The sequence below is a fragment of the Meriones unguiculatus genome, chromosome 3, assembly GCF_030254825.1.
Source record: "Meriones unguiculatus strain TT.TT164.6M chromosome 3, Bangor_MerUng_6.1, whole genome shotgun sequence".
NCBI classification, from domain to species: domain Eukaryota; kingdom Metazoa; phylum Chordata; class Mammalia; order Rodentia; family Muridae; genus Meriones; species Meriones unguiculatus.
This window is the reverse complement of record NC_083351.1, coordinates 38,443,518-38,457,836: the sequence shown is the minus strand read 5'-3', so window position 1 is coordinate 38,457,836 and position 14,319 is coordinate 38,443,518. Positions and strand designations below refer to the sequence as shown.

Here is a 14,319-nt window from a genome sequence, read left to right as displayed (position 1 = left end):
AAATGAGTAAAGTAAAAATGAAAATGAAACAAAAGTCAATGGAGCGGGGAAAAAAAATACATGTAATAGGCGCTAAAAAGATGGCTCAGCAGTTAAGATCACTGGCTGTTCTTGCAGAGGATCCAGGCTCAATTAATTCCCAGCACCCACACGGCGGCTCATAACTGTCTGCAACTCCAGTTCTAGGGAGTATGATGACCTCTTCTGGCTTCCAGGGGCACTGCACACATATGTACAAGCATACATCCTACATATAAAATTAAAAAATAAAATATTAAAAAAGAAAGCACATAATAGAACAAAAGAGACAATCATTAATTATATTAAATATTAATTAAGCAAATATTAATCATAAAATAAAGATATTTATGGACAGAATAAACAAGAAATACATTTAAAACATAAATACAAAATGGTTTAAACAAAGAGGAAAGAAAGGAGGAACACATTAACCCTAACAACGCTATCCAAAGAATGACTTGCTACAGCAGCATTAATGTCAGATAGATGGACAGACTTTAAAGCAATCCCATCACCAGAAATAGAGAATCACTTTATAAGTGTCTCTTCAGAAACATATAATAACACAGACAGAATAATACAATACAAAACCTGACAAAACTACAACTGTTTCTTTCTTATATGTGTGTGTACGAGCATGAATGTTTGGATGTGTATAGGCTCGTGTGTATGCTGATGTACATGTCGGGGGGAGATACAAATTTGATATCAGATGTTGTCCTTGATTGTTCTTTTCTTTGTTTTCTGAGGCAGGGTCTCTGGCTGAACCTGGAGTGCACTGATTCCAGCTACTCTAGCCAGATGGCCTGTTCTAGTAATTTCCTGTCTCTGCCTTCCAAGCACTAGAGTGACAGGTGGCCACCACGCCGGCCTGTCTTATGTGAGTTCTTGGTGTCTAAACTTTGGTTCTTATGCTTAGGTGGCAAATATTTTTATCCACTGAGCCATCTCCCCAGCCCAAAAATGTTAAAATGAAAGGTCTTAAAAGCCTCTCTTCCAACTGCTTGAGGATCAGGATGTAGAACTTTAACCTCTCCAGTACCAAGGCTTTCTGCATGCTACCATGCTCCTTCCAATGATGATAATGGAGTAAACCTCTGAAACTATGGGCAAGCCCCAATTAAATGCTTTCTCTTATAAAAGTTGCCTTTGTCATGGTGTCTCTTTACAGCAATACAACAATGACTAAGACAGCTCCATTTCCTTGTTCTTCTCTTCTTCTTTCAGATGCTTGCCCGAGCTAGTGCTCCCTCGCCCATGAGCTGTGCTCCACTTGCTCGCAGGCTGCTTTACCTTCTCCACTCTAAGCCTTCCTGTTCCACGCAGCTGACCTATACAGCTTGCTCAAGGCTTTCCTTTCACACTCATTTTAAAAACAAGAAAAGAAAGACTAGAAATTGGTAAGGTAAAAAACCAACTGAAGAACCTAGAAACAAAGGCAAATGTAAAAAGAAGAAAGTTACAAAGAGGCAAATAAACTTAATGAGACAGAGAAACAGGTACACAACAGATTAACAAAGCCAAAATTATTTTTGGGGAAGAATAAAAAAATTGGTGAGCTTCACAAAAGTAGTTTTAAAAATAGACACAAATAACCAAAATCATAACAAGGAGCATCTCTGCACATCTTAAAGAATTAAAAAGATAATAAGAAATTATAAATAAACGGCATAGTGGTGGTGCAGCCCTTTAAGTTCAGCTCGGGGAGGCAGACAGACAGAGCTCTAAATTCAAGGCCAGCTTGATCTAGAGAGTGAGTTCCAGAACAGCCAGAGCTACACAGAGAAACCTTGTCCTGAAAAAAACAAAACCAAAGCCAAAACCAAACCAAACCAACAGCAAAAAAAGAATTATGAATAAATTTATGCCAATAAATTAGAAGAGTTAGATGAAATGGACACATTTATATAAAAGTATAATTTATCAAACTGATATAATCAAAACCTAAATGGTCACTTAAATATTAATTTTCTTTTTCTTTTTTCTTTCTTTCTTTATTTTTTTTTAATTTTTTATTATTATTATTTTTTTTTGAGATAGGGTCTCATCCATCCCAGAATAGCCTCAAATTTGCTATGTAGCTGAGGCTGGCCTTGAGTTCATTGATCCTCCTTCTTCTCCCTCCTGAATGCAAAGATTATAAGCACTGGTCACTATATCCAGCTACTATGAAATAAATTAAATGCATATTTTTTGAAACTCCCCTCCCTCTCCTTCCCCATGTTAAACAACAATCAACCAAATTGTTTTTAAACAATGGCTCAAAGCCAGCAGGAGTTGTGTCACTGTTCAGTTTTACCAAATATTTGTAAGAAATTACACAGCTCCCTCATGGAATGGTTAAAGGCTAGTGCCTTGATAACAAAACTCAGCAAAGAAAAGGAAATATTCACAGCGAACTCATGTGCTCTCACAAACAGTGTGCAGAAATTCTCAGGAAAATGTGGCAACTTAAATCTGGCAGAACATAACAGAGCAACAGCAGTACTGAACAGACCCACTTCAAAAGTCAGATTAGAAGGTACTGTTACGGCAACAAGAGTAAATTGCAAGCCAGTCGCAAAGACACAGTCTGCTTAGTTCAGTCTCTATCATGTTCTGAAACAGGCTGAATTAAACACAGTCTGAAGGACTCATTTGGGGACGAGGCCACACAGAGAAGATGGGAAGTACCTGCCAGGGTCGCCAGGATGGCGATGCCTGTGGTGGGAGGACAGGTGGTGGTAAGTGAAATGAGCCACAGACCCTTCGAGAATGCTCAGAGCTCTCTATTTTGGTACATGAGTGTGTAAGTGTAATTGTTTGGGAGTATATTCATGGCATGAGTATTCCACAGTACATACCATGTTATTCAGAGTTTAATGTTTCTAGAAAAGAAATCTACATTGATCTAAGTGATAACCAACCTAAAGGCCAATATGGTTGAAAATACCTGTGTGTGGGGGGGGGATAAGCTGCAGTAGAGATCTAGCTGTGTAGGTATGTGAGTTAGTAGCCTGTGAATCTGTGTTCTTTCAATGGGTGGAAGAAGTAATGAAAGAGACTGCTTCTTTGGGATGAATTCTGACATAACATAAAACCATGTGGTAGGAAAAAGACCTGTGAGAAGGCACATATCAGAAGTCACTGACAGTCAAGAGAAGAGCACTACAGTCAGTGAGTCATGGGGAGCGTTAATTTTATCAGCTTTGAAGAAAAGGGCTGGATGATGCCACAAAATAAATTATACTGTGATGAGATTTGTTTTTAAAGAAACTGTTTGACCCTCTAAATTGTGAATTTATAATACTATAAAAGCAGAAGAAAGTGATGTCTAGGAATCAAATATGACTGCAGAATATGGAAAGTTCAGGATCTCAAGACACTCCCCAAAGAGGGGGTGGGGAGGGAGGAAAGTCATGTGAACCCAAAAGAGTGGTGTGAAACAAGGAGAATCATGCAAGGAAGAGCCCAGAATGAGCGGAGGCTGCTGAAAAAGTTAAGAACAATAAAAGGATATAAAAATACATGTACAGCAAGAACAAGAGGAAGGCTCAGGCCCACTGCCTTGGGGCAGATGGTGTAACGCTAACAGATGATGTAGAGAGCAAAATCACTTAGATCCTGTTTTGCTTTTGATTTTGTATTAAGAAAAACTTCAAAATTAAAAGGGGATAAGAAACACGTCCCAAAAAAATCTGTGTCACTAGAGATCTGTATAAGCTTCACAAAGCAGTAGCTTGGTCTTGTCTCTGAAAACCAGTTTTAGGGAACTAGGACATACTAAACACAACGCCCTCTTGGTCGGCACTTCAGCAGCAGGACACGCATCTTTGCCGTATTTAATAGCATTGTGCTGAACTCCCTTGCCCACTGTGCAAAAGCACTGGGCCAACCAAAGTAGCAGCATCTGTCCTTCCCACAGGAAGACAGCATGACGCCTTAGATGTCTTCCACCCCATCCTCCCTGTGCCAATTAGGACACAGGTCAAAGAGCCAGAGTCCAGATTAATCTCATAAATGTTTCAAAGCAGCAATAAAATTCCTCTGAACTCACACTAACCTGGCGTAACTTCTTTTCTACCGCCTCCAACTAGGAAGCTGCTTCTTGACTGCCTGCTATTGCTACCTCCCCTGCCCTCCCTGTCTATTTCTTCCCTCTGAACTATTTTCTACTTTTCTTGCTTTCATACTGTTCACCTCATTATTTCTCTTTTCTCTTGCTTCTTTTCCTGCCCAAACACTCCTTTTAAAGATGAAAACATAGACCCAGAGTAAGACAGTGATCTTACTCTGTCTCCTAGTAAGATCATCAAAGTCACACTTCATATCACCTGAGTTCCTGTCTGGTTTTACTTTTGTGTACCTGTGCTGCTTGCAAACTGGGTAGATTTTGTATAGGCAGTAAGTATCCTTCCAAATGAGCTCTGACATCTACTGAACCAGAATCTCTAAGTGAGCCTCAGATATGTTGGCTCCTGACAAGTTCTATGCTAGCTGTTAGTGGAAAAGAGAAGTTGAGGACATTTCTTTGAAAACCACACTGATTCTCCAGTGATTTTCACAGTAACAATTTCCAGAGCCATCATTATCTTGTAAAAACTGGTCACAAAATATTTCTTAATGCTGAGACTTCCTCACTCCAGAAAAGAAAGCTATAAAGCCTATTCTATTTGCAGTCTCAAAACCTTAGTGAGTGGCTGGCCTGGCCTGTTGTCCAAGGACAGCAGAGTTCTGAGACTTGAGAACTGGGGAGAAAGGAAACATGCATGTACCCCTGGAGATAACCAGAGATATTGCTAGAGCAGTGCTCCGCAGAAAACGGACCAGAACCTCAATGTGAGGAAACCATCCAAGGCTGGGGAAAGAACCATCTGAAGAGATTAAGAGAAAGAGTGCCCAGAACTCACACAAGGCAGGAGGTGGCGCTTGTCTCCAGCAGCTACACTTGAAACTTTTCATCCACATGGCACTGAAGGGCACTCGCAGAAGCTGAGTCCCCGAAAGGAGGAATACTTGAGCAGACTGAGTGTTGTTCCGGCTAGCCTCCAGTTAAAGAATCATTAACGCAGTACCTAGCATTACCACATTCGTTCTAAGTAACTAGTAACTTAATGGCAGTCCAGAACAAAGCTCAAGAAAATATTATAGCATCATAAAAACATACAGCAGTTAAGAAAACCAAACAGTATCAGACATATGTTGAAACAGGAGAACAGGAACCATAGTGGGGAGAGTAATCACAGATCCAAATAGGCCTGATTGGCACAGCTGCTAAAGCAGTAGAAAGGAATATTAATTACATCATTACAACTGCATTTCATGTGTTTGAAAAATTAAGTAGCGATAAGGAAGATAACTTAAAAACCCAAGTCAAAACTCTAGAAACTTCGATTTGTATGAGATGAGAATTAAGTGGACCAATGACAGATTAAACACTACCACCAGAGACTAGTAAACAAAATGAAAACAGAAAAAGGAAGGACTTATTTAAAAGCACCAGTCAGCTGTAAGATGACATTCAAGCAAATGCACCTGCACTGGAGTTCTTGGAGAAGGGAGGGAAGGGGAGAGCAAAACATACTAAGAAGGAAACAGTGGCAGAAAACTCCCCAAATCAATGCAACCATAAACTGAGAAGTCAAAGATCAACAAACTGAAAGCACAAGACAATGAAGAAAATACACCATGTCCTGTGAACGTCCCCAAATCTTTAACAAAAAGAAAGTCGTCAGAGCAGAGAAAAAAACAGACACCCCACATAGGGACAAAGATGAGATGATTCCTCACAGGAGCCTAAGTGAGAGGACAGCTGATGTCTTCAAAGTGCAGAAAAGAGAAAGTCTACAGAATTCTATACATGGTAAAGTTTCTATCTCCTCCCCCCAAAATCAAAAGAATTCATCTAATCAGAATTGTACTCCAAGCAATGTTAACTTTTTTAAAAGCAAAGGGAAAGATGACACACAAAAAGATGGACTCCACACAAAGGCATTTACTATAAGCACATCAGAAATGGAAATAACCTGGGCACTACACAGGCTTTCACACCACCAGGTCACTTTAAGTGGCAACTGGAAACTAAGCATCCTAGGGGCCACAGGGAGGTAGGGAGTCAAGTATAGGAGAGTAGAGCAGCATAAAGAGGCCGAGGAGAAACACAAGTGTGCCTAAGTTTCTTCATTCTATCCATCTATGCATCCATCCATCTATCATCTATCTATCTATCTATCTATCTATCTATCTATCTATCTATCTATCTATCTATCTATGGTTTTCAAGACAGGGTTTCTCTGTGTAGACCAGGCTGGCCTTGAACTCACAGAGGTTCTCCTGCCTCTGCCTCCTAAGTGCTGAGATTAAAGATGCATGCCAGCACTGCCTGGCCTGCTGAAGTTCCTTAAACATGTGTGAATTTGTGTCCTATCACTTGAAAACAAAACAGCAATAGATGAATACAATAAGCTCTTGCTCAACCTCTAAAACAGAAAGTTATAGCAATCAAGACAGAAAAGAATTCAATAAAAGAAAACCACCTCAACTCAACTGAAAACAGCTGGATGTGGTGGCGAACGGCTATATGCCAGCAGCAGGGAGGGTAAGGCAGAAGGATTATTAAGGATTATTCATTAAGCAAATGAATATTAAATTTACAAGGCACAGCATAGACATTCTAAAGTAGCTAAAATTAAAAATAACAAGTCTATCAAGTGTCTTCAAGAACTTGAGGAACTAGGTGGGAATAAAATAGAACAATTGTTTTGAAAAACAGGCAGTTTCTTTAAAAGTTACTATCATACAACGCCATCATTCTGATCCTAAGTTATTCACCCAAGAGAAACAAATCCTTTTTCCATACCAAAATGCTCACAGCCGCTTTGTTTCTAACAGACAAAACAATAAACAATCCAAACGTCCGCTAACAGGTGAACTACGCTATCTTCATACAATACAACACTGTTCGATAACAAAAAAAAAAAAAAATTAAACATGGATGCATAGAACAAGAGGGATAAACCTCAGAATATTCACAGAGTGAAAAGAAACTGAATTTTATGTTGTATGATTATGTTTTAATCATATACTGTATAGATTATATAGATTGTAAGAAATCTACCCTACCTAATGGATAATAGCAGAAAGCCAGTCAATGGAATGAGGGCCAGGGAAGAGAGCAGCTGTGGCAGTAGAGGCCAAGAGGGTTCAGGGCTACAGAAGAAAAATGGTTCACAAGTTATCAAGTCTACATGGCCTTGATTGTGGAGCTTTGGCATACATATAGCCACAGGACAAACATATTTAATGATTAGATATACGCTGGGCACGGTGGCCCATGCCTGTAACCACAGCACTCAGAGAGGCAGAGGCAGAGGCTGGTGATCTTTGTGAGTTTGAGGCCAACTTGGACTACAAAGAGAGTCTAGGACAGCCAAGGCTACACAGAGAAACCCGGTTTCGAAAAAAAAAAAAAAAAAGATTAGATACTTTAAATATATATATCCTTTGGTGTGGCAGTTAATACACAAAACACAAAAAGTTATTTGAGAAAAAAGAGGGGATATAGAAGTAAATTTACTCATATATAATTATACTTAAATCAGAAAAAAGACTTCACTCAGATGAAGTATGGGTGTGGGAAGTAGGATGGAAGAAGAGTGCACACTGAGCTTTGCTGGAACTAGCAGCTTCCTTAAAAGAGGAAAAGGAAGGAACTGTGACAAATGTGAGGACCTGACACAGATGAGTGACAAATGCATGGCGTTTATTAATTAACTTGCAAGCTTAAATGTTTCTATGTGTTTAAAGTATGTGAGTTTATAATTTTCTCTAAATGTGCTCAACGTTAGAGTTGCTATCAAGCAGCTTCTTACTCTATTAGACTTGGGGTAGGAACCATCTCGTGAAGTTACAAAGCTAGCAGGTAACAAGCTAACTCATCGGCCCCTAGAATAACTGACACAGGGGAGGGGTATGGTGCGTACCTGAATAATGCACAATGTCTCCCAAGTTAAAATATTCTATCCTGGAAAGAGGCTTGTTAACACGAAGTTTTAAATAGAATTAAAAAGCTCAGGAAACAAACAACCCACAAGCCTGAGGAAGTTCTTGAAACTCAGAGGAGCCACAAGGCCCCTCCTGCGCCATTATACTGCTAGGTAGAAGGGGCTCTCTCAACTGTCAAGCTATCTGAAAGTCAGAGAATTTTAGGGATGCAGCTTTTGTGTTGTGGCCCAAGCTGAGGTGCATTTTTTTAGGGATGCAGCTGATTTCAACTCATCTATACTCCTGTAAGTAACCTTAATAAACTCACTGGTTTACTAAGTTAGATTTCAGTGGAACATTTCTTTGGTCTATTGTTCCCTCATGGGAGAGCAGACACCTGCTCATTTCTCCCTGGTAAAGATGTCTTCAGGTTATCTCAGGTCACTGCATGCTCAGAACCTGAGCCCTGGCTGCTCTTGCAGAGGATGAGTTCAGTTCTCAGCACCCACACGGAGACTCACAACTTTTTAACTTCGGTCCCAGGGATTTCCGCGCCCAGTTCTGGCCTCTGTGGGCACAGTATGCAAATGCTCTGCAGACACACATGCAGACAAAACAGCCATACATAGAAAAATTAATTAATTGAAAAAATTACATCCCACAAGTATGGACAACTACAGAACATTAAAAATAAACATTTTGGGGATGGAGATATAGCTCTGAGTAGAGTACCCGCTTGGCATGTGCAAGGCCCTGAGTTTAGTCTCTAGAACATAAAAAGTACAAAATTTAAAAATTTAAATAAAAATAAAATCTCTTTATTCTTTCCACCTGCCACTCCCCCAAATACAAGGTGTACAAGGACAGGGATTTTCTTTCCTTTTGCTTATAGTGCCAACAATAACACTGAGGAAGTGGTAGATGGTAAAATATTTCTGCTTTTCTGGTAGTCAGACCAGAGGGCAGGTATGCCAAACCCTGAAACTCTTAGGAAAGGGCTAAAAGACACGAAGCCCTCGTCCAATACCAGCGCGGCATGGACCAGTGGGGTGGAGTGCTCCCATAATCCCAGCACTCACGGGCGGAGGCAAGGGGCTCAGGGATTCACATCGGGGATTCCAGACAGTTCTCATCTACATACAAGGCTGCAGGCCAGCCAGGCCTGTGGGGGCGCACGCCTTTAATCCCAGCACTTGGGAGGCAGAGGCAGGTGGATCTCTGTGAGTCCTAGGCCAGCCTATCTACAAAGTGAGTCCAGGACAGCCAGGGCTACCCAGAGAAATCCTCTCAAAAAACAAAAACAAGAAAAACCAAAAACAAAATCAAACAAAAAAGCCAGCCAGTGCAGGAGCCCCCAACTTCTGATAATAACATCTGCAGAAACACCCACAAGTTAGACCAGTGGGGCCGTAATAAGGGAAGCAAGCCCTAACAGGTGAGTTCAGCAACTCCGTATTTAACAAGCTTTGCAGTATGTGAATATAAATTGTAAACCAGGCCCAAACTTTCAGTTTAAAACACATCCCCACCTGTTCAGATTAATAACTACATTTATCTTTCTCCACTTTGTTCAAAAATATCTCTAAATTCTTGTCTAAAGCTAAGATATAGTAAAATATACTCTTTATATGGATGATAATTATAAAAAGCAATTATTCTAAGTTAATTAAGAATTCTGAAAAATGGCTAATTTGTATTTGCTGATTAAAAGATGAGTGGCTATGCATATATTTGCTTTCATTAAATATTGATTTAGGATTTCTAATGTGTTTTTATAACATGCAATTTTAAGAGCAAATTGTGTACAGCAAAAAACATTTGGTATCGTAATAATTAATCAGATTTCTTTACAAACACAAGCACAAGTCCACTGGTAAACATTTAAATACCACAGCAAACATACTCTAGACGTAGTATGACTTACTGTTAAGAGATCCAGAGTTATAACTGTTGAATTAAAATAAATCTGGACTACTCTTTATTTTTATTTAAGATACAGTCACTGTTTACCTCCTTCTCTAAGGTATTGATAGTAGTATGACTTTACACTTGTTTTAGTATAAAACAGTACTGAAAATAATATATTTTAAAACTAATAACCAACTATTAAAAAGATTGAAAAATCACAACTAGGGGCATAGATAAGAAGAAGAGCACTTGCCTAGGGCTCTAGCTTGCACAGGGCTTTAGGTTCAATTTTCAGCATGGGGTCAGGGGCAGGCAAAGAGACTAAAAATCAAAGAAGTATTTAATCAAGTATTTAGTGAGCATCTAATTTAATGTGTTAAGGGCCATGCTCCAGCGCCTGTCCACTTGAGTTAGCATTAATAGATTATAAAGGAAGTAGGGCTCAACATGGGAACTGGTTCTTACCATGGCAGTGGTTCTCAACCTTCCTAATGCTGTGACCCTTTAATACAGTTCCTCACGTTGTGACCCCACTCCTAAAATTATTTTTGATGCTACTTCATTGCTGCAATTTTGCTAGTTCTAAATCTCAACATAAATATCCGATCTGCAGATGGCCTTAGGCGACCCTGCGAAGGGCAGCGACCCACGGCTGAGGACCGCTGTACAGTGGGGTACAAGTATGCCACGAGAGCAGCGAGACCCCTGCAGCCACTCACTACTTCAAACACCAAGTTTCCCGAACTCCTTTTAAAATTATATTTTAGACAAGCACTACATTTCTCTGCTCTTCTCGTTTCCTTTACCTGAAAAGAAAATTATCCAGAATCCAGATAGCTAATTTTTTTTAATTTTTATTAATTACACTTTATTCACTTTGCACAGATAGCTAATTTTTATAAGACATTTCACAGCCACTCCTATGCTGACTCTCAATAACTTTTACTGGAGCTTTAAATTTCCACACAGATACTGAACTGACCTTTTGCACTGTCATCCAGTCAGGAGCCCTCAAGGCAGAAACTGAGATATGCTTTTTAGAAGCTTTGTTATCAGTTAGTATCTCACTGGCTTTAAGGGAGGAGGAGAGATGATACATTGTTTTTCAGAATACTTATTTTAGGCCTGGGGAGATGGCTTACTTTGGCAACTTGCTTGTTATGCAAGCATGAGGAGATGAACAGTCACATGAAAAAGCCAGGCATGATCCAGCACCAGGGAGGCAGAGACAGAAGGACCCCCGAAGCTCACTGGCCAGACAGTCTAGCCAAATGAGCAGGCTTCAGGTTCAGTGAAAAACCCCACCTCAAAAACTAAGGTGAGTGGGGAAGATAATGGACATTGACCTTTGGCCTGCATACACCCACATCCAGAATATTTACCTTACACTTTCATAGGGCTGGGGAAAGTAACACAGTTATACCCACCTAAAACTGAACTAACCTATTAAATGTCTGCTGTTATGATAGGGGCTGTGTAGGACACTGGCACAAATGGCTGACCATCTTACAACCATCCCCAGAGTTAGGGACTGTTACACTGATTTGACAGTTGGGGAAACTTGAGCTCATAAACTGTATGTAACTTGTTTAAAGCAGACAGTGTCACATAAGATTCAAACTATAAAAATGTGTTATATATAATATATATATACATAATATATTATATATATATATATATATATGAACAAGCTTTTTGTTGATGTTTTGTTTGTTTGTTTTGTTTGAGACAGGGTTTCTCTGTGTGTCCCTGGCTATCATGGAGCTTGTCATGTAGACCAGCCTGGGCTTAAACTCTGCCTGCCTCTACCTCCCAAGTGCTGGGATTAAAGGTGTGCACCACCACCCAGCTGAGCAAGCAACTCTTTCTTCAAGTGGTCGGTGAGCCAGATTTTCAAAAAGTCAAGTAATCAAAATAAAATAGGAATCTAAAACTACAGTGCTATCATAAGAGAAGAAAAATGAGTCTCAAAAAGTTCAACTATTAAAAGAAAATTCAAAGGGATTACAAAAAGTTATTAGAAATAATAAAAATTTAAAAGTAATTCGCTATAAAATCTATTTATGAAAATTAACTATGTATCTATATTGACTGAAAATTTAGAAAGCCTAATTAAAAGTCAACATTGGACACTCTACATACAAGGCATGCATGCACACACACACAGACACACATACACACATGCTGTAAGGTACCGAAGAACAGATTAATTAATACCCTGTATAGTGGTGTGCACCTGTAATACTACCTAACTCAGGAGACACAGACAAGGATGGCAAGAGTTTGGGGCCAGCCTTAACGCTAGATGACCAACCTGAGCTATATAACACTCTGTCTGAAAAACAAAATTAATGAAAATTTTGAAGCAAAATCTTGCTTATCATCATCTAAGTATGAAGAAAATTCCAAAATCATTAAAAAATAAAAGGTTGGGAAATTAGATTGCGCGTAAGTTAAGAAGACCTTTGTCTCCAAAGACAAAGTCAAACTGAAAAGGTAGGTCTTACAGAAATCTAATTCTGAAAAATATGGAAAACCTTAACTTGTTCATGAACTTGTTTCTCTGAAAATTGTTTTTATTCCAAACTAGCCATGAAGAAGCCTATACACTAAGTCCAGAGCAGAAATGAGTAAAGTAAGCAAACACGTGTATCTAACAACAGTTTGAGCTCATTACTTTAATGGCCAGATGGAGACCAATAATGTCAACATAATTTTAAACATTAGTACACAAATTGTCTGACACAGTCAATATCTCAATCAAATCATGTGATTGTTAGTGAAACATTAAACAATCAAGATGGTAAGAAACCTAAGTCAAAACAATCTCATTAACATTAACACTCAGGATCACTGGACCTTCACTAAATCTTGTTGGCACCAGCACTGTGAGAGGTGAAGAGCCGAGAGGCTGCCCTCTTCCTGAGGCTTGTAATCTAGATGGTAATCTAGCAAACACATCTGTCAGCTTTCTATCTACATTTCAAGCAATCTGCTTTTCTTTCTTCTTTCTCTCTCTTTCTCTCTTTCTCTTTTTCTTTCTTTCTCCTTCCTTCCTTCCTTCCTTCCTTCCTTCCTTCCTTCCTTCCTTCCTTCCTTCCTTCCTTCCTTCCTTCTTTTTTGAAACAGGGTTTCTCTGTGTAGCCTTGGCTGTCCTGGACTTGCTTTGTAGATCAGGCTGGACTCAAACTCACAGCAATCTACCTGCCTCTGCCTCTCTGAATGCTGGGATTATAGGCGTGCTCCACCATGACCAACTTTATCTTCTTTTCTTGCAGCTACTAATATCTACTCCGTGCACTTCCGTAACCTTTTCTAGGGAAGTCTTGCATCATTTCATTCAACTTTTACTATCTTGCAGCACACTGCAGCATACTAATGTAAATATATGTTTGTATATACATTTGTGCATATGTTTTTGCCTGATGTGCATATGTGCTTGTGTGTGAATAACCTCTGGTGTTGGCTCCTTGCCTTTCACTTTGTTTTGCAAGGTCTCTCTTGTTCACTGCTACACCAAGTACTCACACTAGTTAGCCCAGAAACTTCTGGAGGACTCCCCTCTCTCTGCTTCCCATTTTGCTCTAGGAATGCTGAAATTAAGACGTGTACTGTAGTGTCCAGCTTTTTACGTGGGTTCCGGGGACTAAACTCAAGTTCTTAGGCTTGTGCAGTACTTTTTAAGCACTGAGCCATGCAATCTAGGAGTTCCAATATTCAGTGGAACACAGATTGGCAAACCTTTCTGTAGGGCCAGATAGTACACAGCTTAGACTCTGTAAGGCATATGATCTCTGTTGCAACTATTCAACTCAGCACTTGTAATGTAAAAATAGTAAATAAATAAATAAACAAACAGAAGGACAGATGGATGGATGGATGAATGATATGATGGATGGATGGGTGAGTGAGTGAATGAATGTATGTCAGGTCAGATATAGTCTGGGAGTTGGTTTGCTAACTTCTACAATAAAATAATATGTGTACACATTCGTATACGTGAGTATGTGTGACTGTATATGTGAGCCTGTTGGGTGTCTTCCTCTACTCTTCTCTACCTTGTTTTTTGAGACATGGTCTCTTATTGAACATGAAGCTCACTGATTGTCTAAGCTGGCTGGCCAGCAGACTCCAGGGATCTGCCTCACCGGGTGTGACAGGATGCATGCCACCACACCTGACTTTTTATACATGATGGGATCTGAACTAGCAGCCTGTGCCCAAGTGTGATCCTGTCTCAGAATACAAATAACAGGTGCCAGAGATGTCTCAGTGGCTAAGAGCATTAGCTGCTTTTAAAAAGAATGCAAATTCAATTCCTAGCACCCATATGGCAGCTCACAACTGTCTGTGACTCCAGCACCCTCACACAGACATACATGCAGCCCAAACACCAATGCACATAAAATATAAAATAAAATAATCCAA

The 14,319-nt window shown here is 39.6% G+C and overlaps 1 protein-coding gene across 3 annotated transcripts in view; it reads right to left on the bottom strand.

Moving 5' to 3' along the window:
* The window catches only part of Stx17 (syntaxin 17), a 51,424-nt gene that overhangs the window by 20,912 nt on the left and 16,193 nt on the right, over positions 1-14,319 (bottom strand). The gene's annotated exons all lie outside the window — the stretch shown is intronic.